The sequence below is a fragment of the Nymphalis io genome, chromosome 11 (assembly GCF_905147045.1).
Source record: "Nymphalis io chromosome 11, ilAglIoxx1.1, whole genome shotgun sequence".
NCBI classification, from domain to species: domain Eukaryota; kingdom Metazoa; phylum Arthropoda; class Insecta; order Lepidoptera; family Nymphalidae; genus Nymphalis; species Nymphalis io.
Genome location: NC_065898.1, coordinates 2,067,497 through 2,082,666, shown reverse-complemented (window position 1 = coordinate 2,082,666; position 15,170 = coordinate 2,067,497). Strand labels below are relative to the sequence as shown.

At 33.0% G+C, this 15,170-nt stretch overlaps 1 protein-coding gene across 2 annotated transcripts in view; it reads left to right on the top strand.

Moving 5' to 3' along the window:
• Window positions 1-11,021: 11,021 nt before the first annotated feature.
• The window catches only part of LOC126771676 (rho-related GTP-binding protein RhoN-like), a 136,695-nt gene continuing 132,546 nt past the window's right edge, over window positions 11,022-15,170 (top strand). The window contains exon 1 of one of the 2 annotated variants that reach the window (XM_050491687.1): window positions 11,022-11,238. The gene's annotated coding sequence lies outside the window, so the exon portion shown is untranslated. The remainder of the gene's footprint in view (window positions 11,239-15,170) is intronic. The other variant, XM_050491686.1, reaches the window with a different exon arrangement.

Sequence of the window (15,170 nt, the reverse complement as noted above, 5' to 3'; positions counted from 1 at the left end):
CTTAAACTTGTAAACTGTAATGCATACTGGATGTAAGATTTATTTTTGTATAGAAATTTTGTTGTAGCGTCATTGTTCAGTCGGTATAATTAAAGCTATTTTTTATTAGCAACCGTCACTCGTATTATATTTTTATAAAAAGAAATAACATTTTCATTGAATTTAATTAACATGCCTCTGTAAATTGGTGGAAAAGTAAGTTATTACAGTGAAATCAACTTGGAGACGTTTTTGCGTGTGTAAGTAGTTAACGGCAAAAGATAAATTAATATAAAACATATTCATTTAAAATCATGAATTTCTTCAACTCCATATATTTCGTAGTCATCCTCATCCTCGCTTTCATCTGAAAAATATTTCTATTAAAAACAATTCGTTATGTATCTAAAGTTGTTGTCTACCCAGATTTTCCTCTTTAATAGAATGTAGACAAACATTATTTTCTTCATTCCTATATAGTTAGAATATTTATTTCTGAGCAAATGTCATTATAGCATTTTATTATTCTCTATTCCGCAGTATGTTTTCTATGCCACTATGATTAAGTTCATTTTTTAAATCAAATAACAACAATGAACATGAAACATTGAAATGAACAATGATATACGTAATTAAATAATATAATATATAGCTATAATTATCTTTCGATTACTATAACTTCTAAGGACCATTTATTTTGCATTATTTTTAATAATTACATTTAATCCCAGAATTATTATCACTATTATTCATAATTTAGATTCTAAGCAAAGCTGTGATTTCGTTCGGGTTAAGATAAACTTGTTCAAATTCCCAGTATTAAAACTAAGAATTAATTACGGTCTAAACGCAACACAAACCAAACTCTAGTTTAGTCAGCAAAACTATCGCTCAAACTTCTCCTACCAATGCTTTGGCTAAGTGCTAGCTAACTAATTCTGGTCTAAGCTAACATTACAAAGGTCGTTCTAAGGCATGTGATCGTGGTAAAGTATTAAACTGATCTTGAGGTCTTCTTTTTAATGTCACAAAGTTATTTCAATTTACAATATTAAACAGAAAACGAAGAACTTAAATCCGTTGGTCACTATGTTCTCATGTGCTCAATTTATGTTTATAGAATTATAAATGCGACTTATGAGTGAAAAAAAATGGAGCTGACAAGGCCCAGTGGTAAGAACGAGTGAATTTTAACCGATGATCGTGGGTTCAAACCCGGGCAAGCACCACTGAATTTTCATGTGTTTAATTTGTGGATTTTAATTATTTTAATTTATCTCGTGCTTAACGGTGAATAAAAACATCGTGAGGAAACTTGCATAGCCTTAGCCCAGCAGGCTTAGGACATTCACAGGCTGTTACTGTTACTGAATTATAAATCCCGTTTTCGATAGGTAAAGATAATTGAAGTAAAATATATGGTATAAGACGACGATTCGTAAGTGATTCAAAAATATGTATGAACATAAATCATTTTGAGTAAAATCACACCTTATATACCGACTTCCAAAAATATTGTACGCAACTTTTTTTTCATGGGCTTGCATCAGTTTTTTATACTATAACCATTAAATTGAGTACTACTCGTCAAAAAATACATTTTGCTGATAAAAAACACATTTAGACAACAACAAAGCTAATGAACGCGTGCATTTCAAACATGCGTACGCGCCTCATGTGCTTGCTTTCTAAGAACCTAAGATACTTATAAAGATCACCGGGACTAGGGGGGTTCTCAGTACCCTGGTAATCCCCCTAGAGAATGGATGCTTGCATAGGCAGGCCACGCGTCAGAGCGTCACGGTAGCATGCGCAGGTGCTCCTGTGGCGCTCCTCGTTATGACGGAAAGGGTTTTTTAGTGGGTATTCCGATGTTCGGGGCGCACTCGGCGCCTCGGACATATATATATATATATATATATATATATATATATATATATATATATATATATACTATTTTTATTATTAGTCTGGGGACATGGCTCAATGACACCTGGAGCTGTGAACAGGAGGTAAAGACTCGCATCGAAATAGCTCGAAGTGACTTCTGCACGTTAAAAAAGTACTCTGCAAACGCAGACTTAAGATCCCTGTGCGCATACGACTCCTACATTGTTACATCTGGCCTATACTTCTTTACGGATGCGAGGCGTGGACAATTAAAGAAGACCTCAAAAAACGTATAGAAGCTTTCGAGATGTGGGCAAATAGACGTATGTTGGCCATTAGTTGGACTCAAAAGGTCTCGAACGTGGAAGTTCTGCGACGCGTCAACCAAAAACGGCAACTTTTGGAGACTGTCAAGAAGAGAAAAGTTGTATATCTCGGACACGTGCTTAGGCATGAAAGATATGAACTTTTGCAACTGATTATGATGAGAAAAGTTGCCGGAAGGAGAGCTGTTGGGCGCAGAAAAAAGTCTTGGTTGTGCAACATCCGAACTGCCGAACTCTTTCGCCTCGCGAAGAACAAGAAGGAGTATTTAAAGCTGACTGCCAACCTTCGCTAGTCGAAGTGGCACTCGAAGAAGAAGAAGAAGAGTTAACTGAAATAGATCTTGCTCACATGCGGCCTTGAGGCGGACTGTCAATGCTGTCTTATGAAAGATATCGAGCTGAGATCGTAGGCAATTTGTAGTACTATTTATAGTTTTGACATATTCCTAACAATATCTGGAGCTGGGTTTACATTGTAATAAGATTTGATTCAAGCGAGTTTGGGTACGTAGCACCTTCTCATCATATATACTCTTGCTAAACAGCAATACTTAGTATTGATGTGTGTGTGAAGGGTGAATGAGCCAGTGCAATTGCAAGTAGAATGGACGTACACAAAAGCCAAGTTCTAAGTTTTCTTGTCTTGATTTTGTGTTCATAATGAGCCTTGCGTATTCCAGCAACTTGCTCCATCGCAAATTATAGCGGATACTCGTGACTGAATTTCATTCGTCACATGCAATTTTTCTCACCAATATGGTGAGCATTTAATGGCCTAGCAGGACATAAATTATAAAAACAAACCGTGCGTATATAAATTTCGTGGTGCATGTCCTTCATTTAAGATCAACGCGTCTATCCACTGAGCAATCTTGGCTGACGATGAGACTTATTAAAAATGAAAGATATCCACGTACATTATTGATGGCCTCACTTATAAATGTTACTTAGCGAATGTTTAGTTAAACACTGTTCTCGCTCTTTCTTTTATTATTGATTTGACATTCAAAAGAAGAAGACAGCATTATTTAACTAATCACCTGCTAAATTAGTTATAAAAGCCAGGCCGCTAGTCACTAGCTCGGAGGTAGTTATTGAAACTTCTTAACGTGGTAAATGAAAACTTTATAAAGTAACTAGAACTCCGCATTTCATCTGCATAAAACGTTACTGCTCTGCTCCTGTTATATCTAGTCTGAAGTTATAAAAATATATATAATCAGACTATCCGTACCGGCTTACCGGTAGAATAAGGGTCTAGATAAAACGTTTTTATCTTAATAAATGTTACTCTATGACTTTTTTTATAGTATATAATAATTAACTATTTAATAGTCATATTTAACCCATGGGATGCTTACCATTAGTTTTTGTTACACATGAATAACAGATCAAAGACAAAGAGATAGATTAACTTGTTGCGTTTCGTCCAACGTCAAAGCCAGTTAGTAACAACGGCTTGATTAAAGGCACCTAATGGATTTAATTAGCAATGCGACGGCGCTGCGGTCGTGGGTAGTGGCTTCTGGGTTCGGCATACGTTTGAATTAGGACTATGAATTCTAAGGTTGTATTGTAAATATAAGCATAATTAAAATCTTCCTGTTTATATAATTATTGTTTTCGTCTCAAAGTGTCGATTTTTATTTGAAAACTAACTTAATAATAAGTTTATTCAAAGTGATATAAGTTTTACCTGGTATGCCGGCGAATAAAGGTTCCGATCACAAGGAGTACAATGCGTTCACTCGTTGAATACGAAGCAGGAACGTGCAAGTACTCGACCGGACATGTCGAGACCTGACGGCTAGACTCCCTTTGTACCGAGAAATTGACAATGTTGTACAAACAGGGCATAACATATAATAATAATAATATCCTGGGACATTTTTCACACACGGCCATCTGATCCCAAATTAAGCTTATACAAAGCTTGTGCTATGGAAACCAGACAACTGATATAGTACATATAATACTTTTCTTTTGTAAATACATACTTATATAGATAATTACACCCAGACTCAGGACAAACATACATGTTCATACACACAAATGTCTGTCCTGGGTGGGAATCGAACCCACAACCTTCGGCGTGAAAGGCAAGTATCTACCAACCACGCCAACCGGCCCGTCAAATATAAAATGATCTTACGTAAAAAATTTGTTTATTATTGTGAATTCAAGTACAAACTAAGAAGATTTTTTTTTTATAATTTAAAGTTACCCAATAGTTAATGATGTGATCAAGAATTAAATCTGCTGAATTATAAAATAAACAATCTTTTTAAAATTACATTATTGCAATAATTTAATCACAGGCACGAGGAATATAACGTCTTAGTTTGCAAGGCTAGCCTTAGGAACTAAGATGTTATATCACTTGTGCCTAAAGTTACACTGTGTTACTCACCCTTCAAATTGACATTAATAATTAACATATACTTATAATTAACTTGAGTAAATTGTCTGTATAGAATGAAATATTTACAATTTTTCCATAAAATATATACAAATAAAAATTAAAAATAGCTACTGTACAAATGCTGACCGCATGGATTGGTGGCAAGAAATGTATATTAATATTATATTACATAGTCATATAATATGAAAGTATCTATATAGTACATATTTAAGGCTTTAATCTATATTTTATGTATTTAGATTATGTAATTATAGTTTAGATTAAATAATAATGCACTAAGCATTTAATCAGGCGAATTTCGTACAACCCATAAATGTTTAAATATAAAATAGGTTTACGAAAATGTTTCCCGATATCAAGAAAATGGTTCAAACATGTACCCAGGAAAATAAACTTCCAACTACCCAAACCCGAGAGATATTGGGCGATATTCCCGAACTAACTTTATCCGGTAATATATTACTGGTTAAACTTTTGAAATTTTAATGTACTATAGTTTATGCAAATACTTTCAAGAATAAATAAAGATACAAATGACTTTACTTTTGTTATTTGTTATTTAATTTAATACCACTATTTGTATCAATATTCGAGATATTATATACATAATATTTTCCGCCCACGTCTGTGGTAGACGCTAGTCTTCTAGTCTTTTTCTGAACCCCTGATAAAGTGTAAATTTCATAAGGATTGGTTGAGTACTTAAGACGTAGAAGAGTGAGCGTAGAACTCGTGAGCTGTTCTGCTTCTTCTATTTTAATCATGATAATATTATATTTCTATTTCTAGAGGGTAAATACTGAATGACATTACACATAATGTTACTCACTATCATTAAAATAAAGAGGTTTCCAGGGGATATGAGAAACAGTATTTCCACATTCGGTTCATGTAACGAGTCAAACAAATTGTAACGAGTTAAAAAAATATGAAGAGATTAAATATAAATACAGAAACGTATTTTTGTTTAATAATATTATTTAAAGTGTAGTAGGTTAATAAAATTGACAATTGATTCGACGTTATTCGCAAAATGCTTTGAACGGTGCCAACAAATGAAGCCAAATAAGACTATAATTAATCTTTAACTTTTTAATTTGGTAGTGTTTCTATTATTTAACATAAACCATACAAAATCGTTGTGATTAATTCTATTAATTGAAATGAATCTTCAGCTTAATTCGTATTCCTATCACATGTTAAGCTACGTAACATAGGTCATTAACTGGATTATCATAATACTCGTATATCACGAACTGATGATATCGTCCTAGACACGACGACTATCCTCAACAGAGACTAGCTATTTATTTATTTTTATAGAATAGGAAGGCGGGCGAGCATATGGGCATATTACCTGATGGTAAGTGGTCACCAAAGCCCTTAGTTTACTCTTACATTGGCATTGCAAGAAATGTCAACTATCGCTTACATAGCCAATGCGCCACCAACCTTGGGACCTCAGATTTTATGGCCCTTTTGCCTGTAATTACACTGGCTCACTCACTCTTCAAACCGGTACACAACAATTCCAAGTACTGCTGTTCTGCGGTAGAATATCTGATGAATGGGTGGTACCTACCCAGACGAACTTACACAAAGCTCTATTACCAGTAAAAGCTGAGTGGGTAGGAGATATATGTAGCTATGCTTGGACTATTCCCTATCTCTTAATCTGATAGTACGAAATTCCGATATGAACAAAGAGTAACCAACTCTTTTACTTGCTTTCCGAGACACTGGATTGTAAACGTTCCTAACCCCGGGCTGCTACTGAAGATTTCTTAACAAAAAACTTTCATTACTTTTAATAGCGTGATCTGGGACTTGATTAGAATATAACAAAATAGAAATGAAGCTTTTCCGCACCGCATAAGTTCTATCTTAAATATTTAGATTCTGCTTAAACTTAGGGAATAGTATTAAATCTAGAATTTCAAGCTAATATTCTAGAACTATCTATATTTAAAATATTGTATGTAATATTGTCCTTTATTTCTAGTTGCTATATTAGAAATATAATAAATAATATCAAACATTAATTTTAATACGTCAATGAATATTATATAAAAATAACATTAATTAAATACGTCAAAGAATTCTATTTTTAAAAATAAACGTAAATAACTTCTGAAATAGAACCTCTTTGAAATTGATACTCCTTATACAAAGTCGATGAAATGTCATACGCTTAAGTAACAATTTGCGTCAGTTATCACATAAATTCATCTCAATTTAGCGAGAAATGTTGGAACAATTACGTACTTGTCGCTATTAATCCTAATTGTTGGACACAGACATACAGAATGAATGAAGGCATGAACATAGCGTTGCTGATTCTATATTCATTATACGCATAAAATAAAATGTACTGAAAGCTTAATAATAAAATAAAATTATTATATATCCTAAGATAGCTTTATTCGAAATAATAGATTATATAGTATATATATATTTTTAATAATAATGACAAATGTAAACTATTCAGACCAGTGTTTAGGTCTTTATGCAAAAACCTTGGTGGCTATAATTCACTTATCGTTTATTCTTCAAGAGTGAGTGAGGGTCGAGTGGGCCAATGAATTCCAGCCACAAGGGGCATAACCTTTTAAATCGTGTGGTTGGAGGCGCATATCGCTGTAAAAAGTGGTTTATGCTTCGAGTGCCTTGTCTATTGGACAAAGGTTACTTATCATCAGATGAACTAGTCTCGTCTTTCGTCCTCGAATAAGTAAAAAAAAACTATTTTGTGTGGCATTTGGTGTAAACACATAATATGTATAATCTTTTGTCCAGCAAATTCAAGGGAACTTGCTTGCGAAAAATCGTCCCAATTCTTCAAAATATCCCATGCTTTCTTTATGTGACTTGGTTTCGCTGTGTTGATAATAATTTTAAAGAAATATTCTGACAATTAAAAAAATAAAGACTGGTGCTTGAATAACACTTACTCATATGGAAACGTAACGATGAACACAAAAAACTTACAGTACAGTTTGTTTTATTAAGCAGTATTGAGCCCGTTTTAATTTATTTTTGAGGTTATCCAAGATACTTATTATACTATATCATCAGTCACCATTTAATATAGTATATGAAATATATTCTCATAGAAACAAAACGTATAAAGACAAAAGAAAAATAAAGCTGAATCGTAAACATTTAAAGTCAGCGAAACGGAAAATATCTTTCTTTTTGTATCGTAGAGAGCATTTAAAAAAAAAGTATTTTTATTTTTTATCTCAACGCAACGCATTTTAATGTAAGATTGTTGAAGGTATATTTTTATTACGTCAAAGTTCAAAGTTTCGAAATATACACTGATTCGTTATATATATATATATCGATTTACTCGCTTTTTTATAGTATGACATATTTTTTATCTAGACAATATATCGTTCCAGGACGAATCTCTAATGTTATTTGCAAATAAGATATAATTTTTGAGTACAGTAACAGCGTTTTTGTATTACTGTTTCTACTTCTCATACTAAGGTTCTGGGCTTAAAAGTTATTGGCAAATTTTTAGTAGCAGCAGTTTGGAGTGTTTAAATTACTGTACTTCGTAAAGTCGTCGGTCCTGCACCTAAACTTTACTTATGTCTGTCTTGGACAGCCATTGGATTATGTGCCGTATATCAGAATATAGTACTCATAGGAGACATTACATGAAACACTTGTGCTGTGTAATATCTCCTCTGCAGTCTCTTATGAAAATAACCGCCGATAGCAGTCTGCAATCTATCAAGTATAGATTGCCGCTAACAGGCGTCCATTAGTTACTAAAAATAATCTTAATTGTAAAGCCTATTGCTTTGTTTCTGAATATATATCTGTCAAAAATGCATGGATTGAATAATTGCTGCATATGAGATAGGAAGTTACTAGTGGTATGCAATTAAAAAAAATATATTTGGCTTATTCCTCCAACCCGCATTGGAGTAGCGTGGTGGAATAAGCTCCATGCCTTCTCCTCAAAAAGGGAGAGTAGGCCTTAGCCCAACAGTGGAACATTCACAGGCTTTTACTACTAAAAGAAATTTGTATTATTTTTAAAATGCGAAATAACTAGGTGTCTTGGTTCTTATCGGTAGAATCCACATTTCAAACCGGTGGTGCTTGTGAAAGTCTATTCGAATTAAAATATTTTGATTTGATTCGAGTCAATAAGACTTCGTTATTAACATTGGTAGTTTTTTTCACCTTATTCATTTTTCACTTGTTCATATTCATCTATAAGATGACAAATATCGTGACAAAAGATACATTTAGCAGAAATACTTTAGAGACAATTATGTTCACACAACAACCACTCATAAAAGATCAGCGTGAGTCAGAATTCTTAGCAAAACTAAATAATACGAATTCTTTTTCTTTTCAATTACTCATTTTTTGTTGTTGTAGCAGGTAGAACATTTTGTCACGGTAGCATGCGCAAGCGATCCCGTGGCGCTCCTCGTTAAGACTGAAAAGGTACCGCTGGTTTTTTAGTGGGTATTACGATGTTCGGGGCGCACTCGGCGCCTTGGGTTCCCGTGGGGGAATCGCGTAATGCGTTTTTCCAGCGTAAAAAAAAAGGTAGAACATTTTACTAGTCTACTTCAAAGGGACTAAAATTACACAAATAGTTTGTATATTATTAATATCATTAATGGAACGCTCTTAAGTTATTAAAAATAATATTGAAGTGAATTTTTAAATCTTCTTCTAATATTTCAATAGTTAGATATTGTGTCTCGGGTATGCTGGAATAAAATATCTTCTATGCCTTTTATCTTGATTACTTTTCATATGTATACTGTAAGTACTGGTGGTAGGACTGTGTGCAAGCTCGTCTGGGTAGGTACCACCCACTCATCAGATATTCTACCGCAAAACAGCAATACTTGATATTGTTGTGTTCCGGTTTGAAGGGTGAGTGAGCCAGTGTAATTACAGGCACAAGGGACATAAAATCTTAGTTCCCAAGGTTTTTTTTTTTTTTATAGAATAGGAAGGCGGACGAGCATATGGGCCACCTGATGGTAAGTGGTCACCAACGCTCTTAGACATTAGCATTGTAAGAAATGTCAACCATCGCTTACATATCCAATGCGCCACCAACCTTGGGACCAACAGTGTTTGGTGGCGCATTGGCTATAAGCGATGGTTGACATTTCTTACAATGCCAATGTCTAAGGGCGTTAGGTGACCACTTACCATCAGGTGGCCCAAATGCTCGTCCACCTTCCTATTGTATAAAAAAAAAAAAAAAAGTATTAGTTTCTGCCCGGGTCTTCGCTTGCGTTTGAAGGAAGTTGGAGTCAGATGCTGGGTACATTATATTCTTTTCTGTACCTCTAATCTACGTACTCTGTACGACGTGTAGGCAATTTAGGTTGAGTAGGTAAGACGTGACAGGCGAACATACAAATACACTTTCACAATTTTAACATTAATTAGGATTATATTTGCTGCGTGTGAACTTTTATTTGAATAAACTAAACACGGTAAAGTTACATCACAATAGGCTTAATAAATCTTGAGAAATATAATTATAGATAATTACAGAATAGTACAAAATTTGGACTTAATATATTTAAGTTAATTTTCACATTTAAGTTAATATTGCAACATGACGATTCAAAAGTTAATTTTCGTTAAGCTTATAAGTCTATTCCAGTAAAACTGCTTATTGACATTTCGTTTCGCTATTTTTATATGTATTCGGAGTTTCCTTTGTTATAATATGCTTCAGAACAAAGTAACAAATGCATCGATCGGTTTGGACATGCTTGGTGTCTAGATGTCTCAGGTCATATGACAGTTAAATGTAACTATAGTGACGTCACAGGTTATTCGCAATAATTACATTGACACAGGAAATTAGCATATAAGCAACTATTAATTACATATATATTAAAAATACAAAACTAGATAATTTTAAAATTTACAAAAAAATTAACTGCTTTCAATTTACTCCATAAACATTATATTGAATTAATGTTAGATTTTTTAAAATTAAAAAAAAATGTGTGTCTTTCTCTTTCTGACTCTTATTAAATAATATAAGAAAGTGCATTAATCTTGAACACTATTGTTAAGACGCTGTGCTTTTGATGCGAGCGAATATAAAAATTTCACGGTTCAATCATCTTAAACATCGAAACATTTCCGTCTCACTCTCGTAATGCTATAGCGTATATAGCTATCCTGCTTTTTTGGGGATCCTAGACGCAGAGCTGATATCGACGCAGCCTTATCACAACTATTAGCTACAACCGATAATTTGTTTTATACATTTCATAATAAAGGCTACATTCAAATGTATTAAATTTGTCTAAGAGGTTGTTCACATACCTGAATGGCCGTATCTCGTAGTATTCAAGAATGGAGCTCACATTCACAATCAGTATTGCTCCGACCGCTAACAAGGACGGTCGTGTATGACGCTTAAGCCGGCATCCGCGTGTATAAAACATTCGAAAAACGAATATCGCTTATAAATATAAAGTGCTCACATTTTAATACTTTCTAATTAAAAGTCTTAGATTATGTGTATGTGTATGTAGTTTTGTGTTTCGTGGAGTTTTTTTTTTTGTTTTGGACTGCATTCGGGGAGCGGATAAACGCATCTCGAAGGTATGTCAACCAGTTTCTTGGTGTAGTTTTTAATAATTACTTATGTAGAAGCGGATACGAGTGATTTCCTTTTGGTATGCAATGTTAAACCTGCTTTTCGTCCGGTCAAGCGTGGGAAGGAATTTCGTTTTCAATTTTATAATCACTATTGTTTGCATTGTTTGCACATCGTTGTGTAACAGTTGTTTATCAAAATGATTGTTGTTTATGTCATTCTAATTTCAAATTAATGATATTACGATACGACTTTTAAATTTAGTCATATTATAATATATTAATGGTAACTAATTTTAATATTATTTCACCGTCATTTCGTTATTGGAACTGGTACTTGGGTATTATGATAATGGCCCTTGGGAATAAATAAGCGATTCATCTCAAGTACCCATTCTTATAATGAGGCTACTAATATTGAGACGGAAACAATGGGTTGCAAGATACAAATAAACTATAGATAGGTACCCATATAAATAGAGTACATACAATTTATGCACACAAGCTTGTACTTTGACTATATAAATTTTATTCAGAGATTTTTTTTTTATTGAAATGCTTTGTAATGTGCTTTTGTAAAAGGACTATAATGAGAGAGAGAAAAAAAAAAACAAAATATTTGCTTCAGCTTTGGCAACTGTTTTTATTATGATATTATATACAAATCTTCGGTTGTGTTTGTCACTGAACTTCAAAACGGCTGGAACGATTGTGATGTTTTGTTTTGCGTTTGAGTGGGTCTTTGGATGGTTTAGATTGAAGACTGTAGGTGGCGCTGCGATCGGTCCCGAATATTTTTTTGTTACAAAGAAAATAAAATTATTATTTCATCCGTACGAAATCCGAACGGAATATACTAGTTGTATATCGTAATAAATAAGAAGAGTAGTCAAATAAAATTGCCGTTCACCATCATATCAACAAACATCAAAGAGAAAGGCGAAGAAAAGTCATTTGTTCATGTTGACTTTCATCAATTTAATTGAACTTCCTTTATGGGTACCAATTTAACTTTATAAAGTATAAGTTATGCTAGTTAGGTCTTGCTTAGTTTTTTAAATTTCTCCGTGCTTGGAATCAATAGGCGGTTAAAATATAAAGCATTATACTATTCGCCGTTTTAAATAAGCCTGTATAAACATCGCACTTATATATTCGAAATTAAAGTATTGAAGTGGAGTTGATAGATTTGCTTCAAGAAGTTATTGTAACTATCCTTGTATGAATAAAAAAATGTCTTCATTCTGAATGTTTGTAAAAATAGAACTTAGGTGGATTTTCTTATTGTTGTTAAAGAATAGGAAAATTATTTTCACCAAATACCTTACATAGGTATTAAATTTCATGAAATATATAAATCATTGTTCGTAAATGGAAGCATAACGTTGGGAAAATTGGCTAAATATTATATTATATTTTTGTGACATATTTCCGGAACATTATTTATATTTCAATAATGGGAACGGGATGAGAATGGGAATTCATGAACGCAATTTATTCTTTAGTAACGTTCCACGTCGACTTTTTACGAATCTATAAAGTACCTAGTACACCTAACACTACAAATTATATAACAGTGTCCCCGCTGCGTCTGTTTGTATGTGATAAACTCAAAAATTACCGAACAAATATTCATATGGTTTTTACTAATGGATAGAGCGATTTTTGAGGATGGTTTAGGTCTATGATTCTTTAATGTTTTTTGCTAATTTACTGAAATGTGATAATTATTGTGGAAGGTGTCGAAAAAATCATACCGACTGGGATATACTGGCTTGAGCTACGTTAACCAATAGTTATATGTATGATAAAATGTTAAAATATTTAAAACGTTTTATGTAAATCCTTAAATAAGCCGGATGGCGCAGTGGTAAAAACGCGTGAATCTTAACCGATGATCGTGGGTTCAAACCCGAGCAAGCACCACGGAATTTTAATGTGCTTTATTTGTGATTATAATTCATCTCGTCTTTTACGGTGAAGGAAAACATCGTTAGGAAACCTGTATGTGTCTAATTTCACTGAAATTCTGCCACATGTGTATTCTACCAACCCGCGCTGGAGCAGCGTTGTGGAATAAGCTCCAAAACCTTCTCCTCAAAAAGGGAGAGGAGGCCTTTAGCCCAGAAGTGGGACATTCACAGGCTGTTACGGTATGTAAATCCTTATTATTTTCGTGCGAAGTCGAGACTGGTAGCTAGTACATATATAAATAACATAATATAAATAAAATATATTTTTTTTATATGTATTCGATTCGAATGAAATAGTCGGCAAGTACTTGATTATTTTAAAAATAAGCTTAAAATTATATTATCTTTTGGATTTTATTTGATTGATATAAAATTATTTTTTATTGCAATCACTTCAAGTGTAAGTATTATATTACATATGAGAATTTAAAGAAAATTTACATTATTTTTTATTTATTGTAGAAAATACTTTTTGGAGTTTTTTATAAATGTGTAAATTCAACCTCAGTATAACTATAAACTAGCTACCGGACTAACGAGACTCTTATTTGAAATATAATCCTATTAAAAATAATGGTACGTCATTTACACTAAATTCCAAACTTTTGTTATATTTTACATTTGTTTCGGGTATAGAAGTTATTCGGTAATTATCTACCGTCATTTGCTGTTCCAAATTTATGTCGACAGAATAATGGAGAACATTCGGTTTGTTTGGAGACAAGTTGACGGCCATTCGGTTAATAATTAAAGCTATCTGTAGGCTTTGGTAATTTGTACTCGATTGTATCAGATGATAAAGATTTTTGTCCTGAATATATTTTTATTTTTTTTAACCGATAATGGCCCATATCACCATCTGCATTCCTAAACTAAATAAGTAAAAAGTAACAGCTTGTATATCTAATAATACTTAGATAATTATTAAATTCATTACAAATCCTAATTAAGCACTTAAAAGTACAGAGATGCTTGCCTGTGTCGGATCTCCTGTTAAGATTAACGCGTTCTAGCTACTGGGCAATCTCAGTTCTCAGCAAATTATTTTACGGTTACTAAATTGCTTGAACATATTATCACAAAAAACATAATCCGCAGTGGGGTTTATATACAAGGACCTCACATACATACATAATCCCCCGTAGGGCTTATATACAAGGACCTCTGACATGTTTCATATATCCTTTTTGTTTGTAAAACCTAAATCCAATTTTTTATTACTTAATTAAAAAAATATACATGCTTGAAAACACCGAAACGAAATCTGCATGCATCTAATTTAACTGAGATTCTGCCATATGTGTATTCCACAACCCGCATTGGAGCAACGTGGTGGAATAAGCTCTAAACCTTCTCCTCAAAAAAAGAGAGGAAGTCTTAGCCCAGCAGTGCTTGGCTAAGCCCTCCTTCACATGCTTATATAAGTTAAATAACTTATTTAAATATGATAACATTGATGTCATATATAAATAAGTAGGTATATAATTATTATAATTTAAATTAAAAACACTACACAATATCAAAGTATGAAATGGTGACAAGCGTGCTAACTGGATTTCTCTGGGAAAAATAAACTAGCCGCCCTGTCACCAGTGGAACCAATAAGACAGGGTGTTATCTTTTACAAACATTTTTGCACTATTCTCCAAGGTAACTGTTTCAACTACAAACGGCACAAATAGAATTAAAAATTAGAGCATTATTAATAAATGCTTTGTTTGTCCAGAATGTTTTTGGCAATTTTAAATATAACAAATATAAATTAAGACATAGTTTATTTGTTATAGAATAATTATGCATATATAGTGAGAAATAATATCCATATATATAGAACATGTAAGCATGCCATTTGTTTTCAATTATCTGATATATTCAGACCAGTTCTTATACTGCCTAAAGCAAACTAGTACGTGAATTGCGGGCGACCTACACTTTTTAATACCTAAATAAAATATATGACAACGT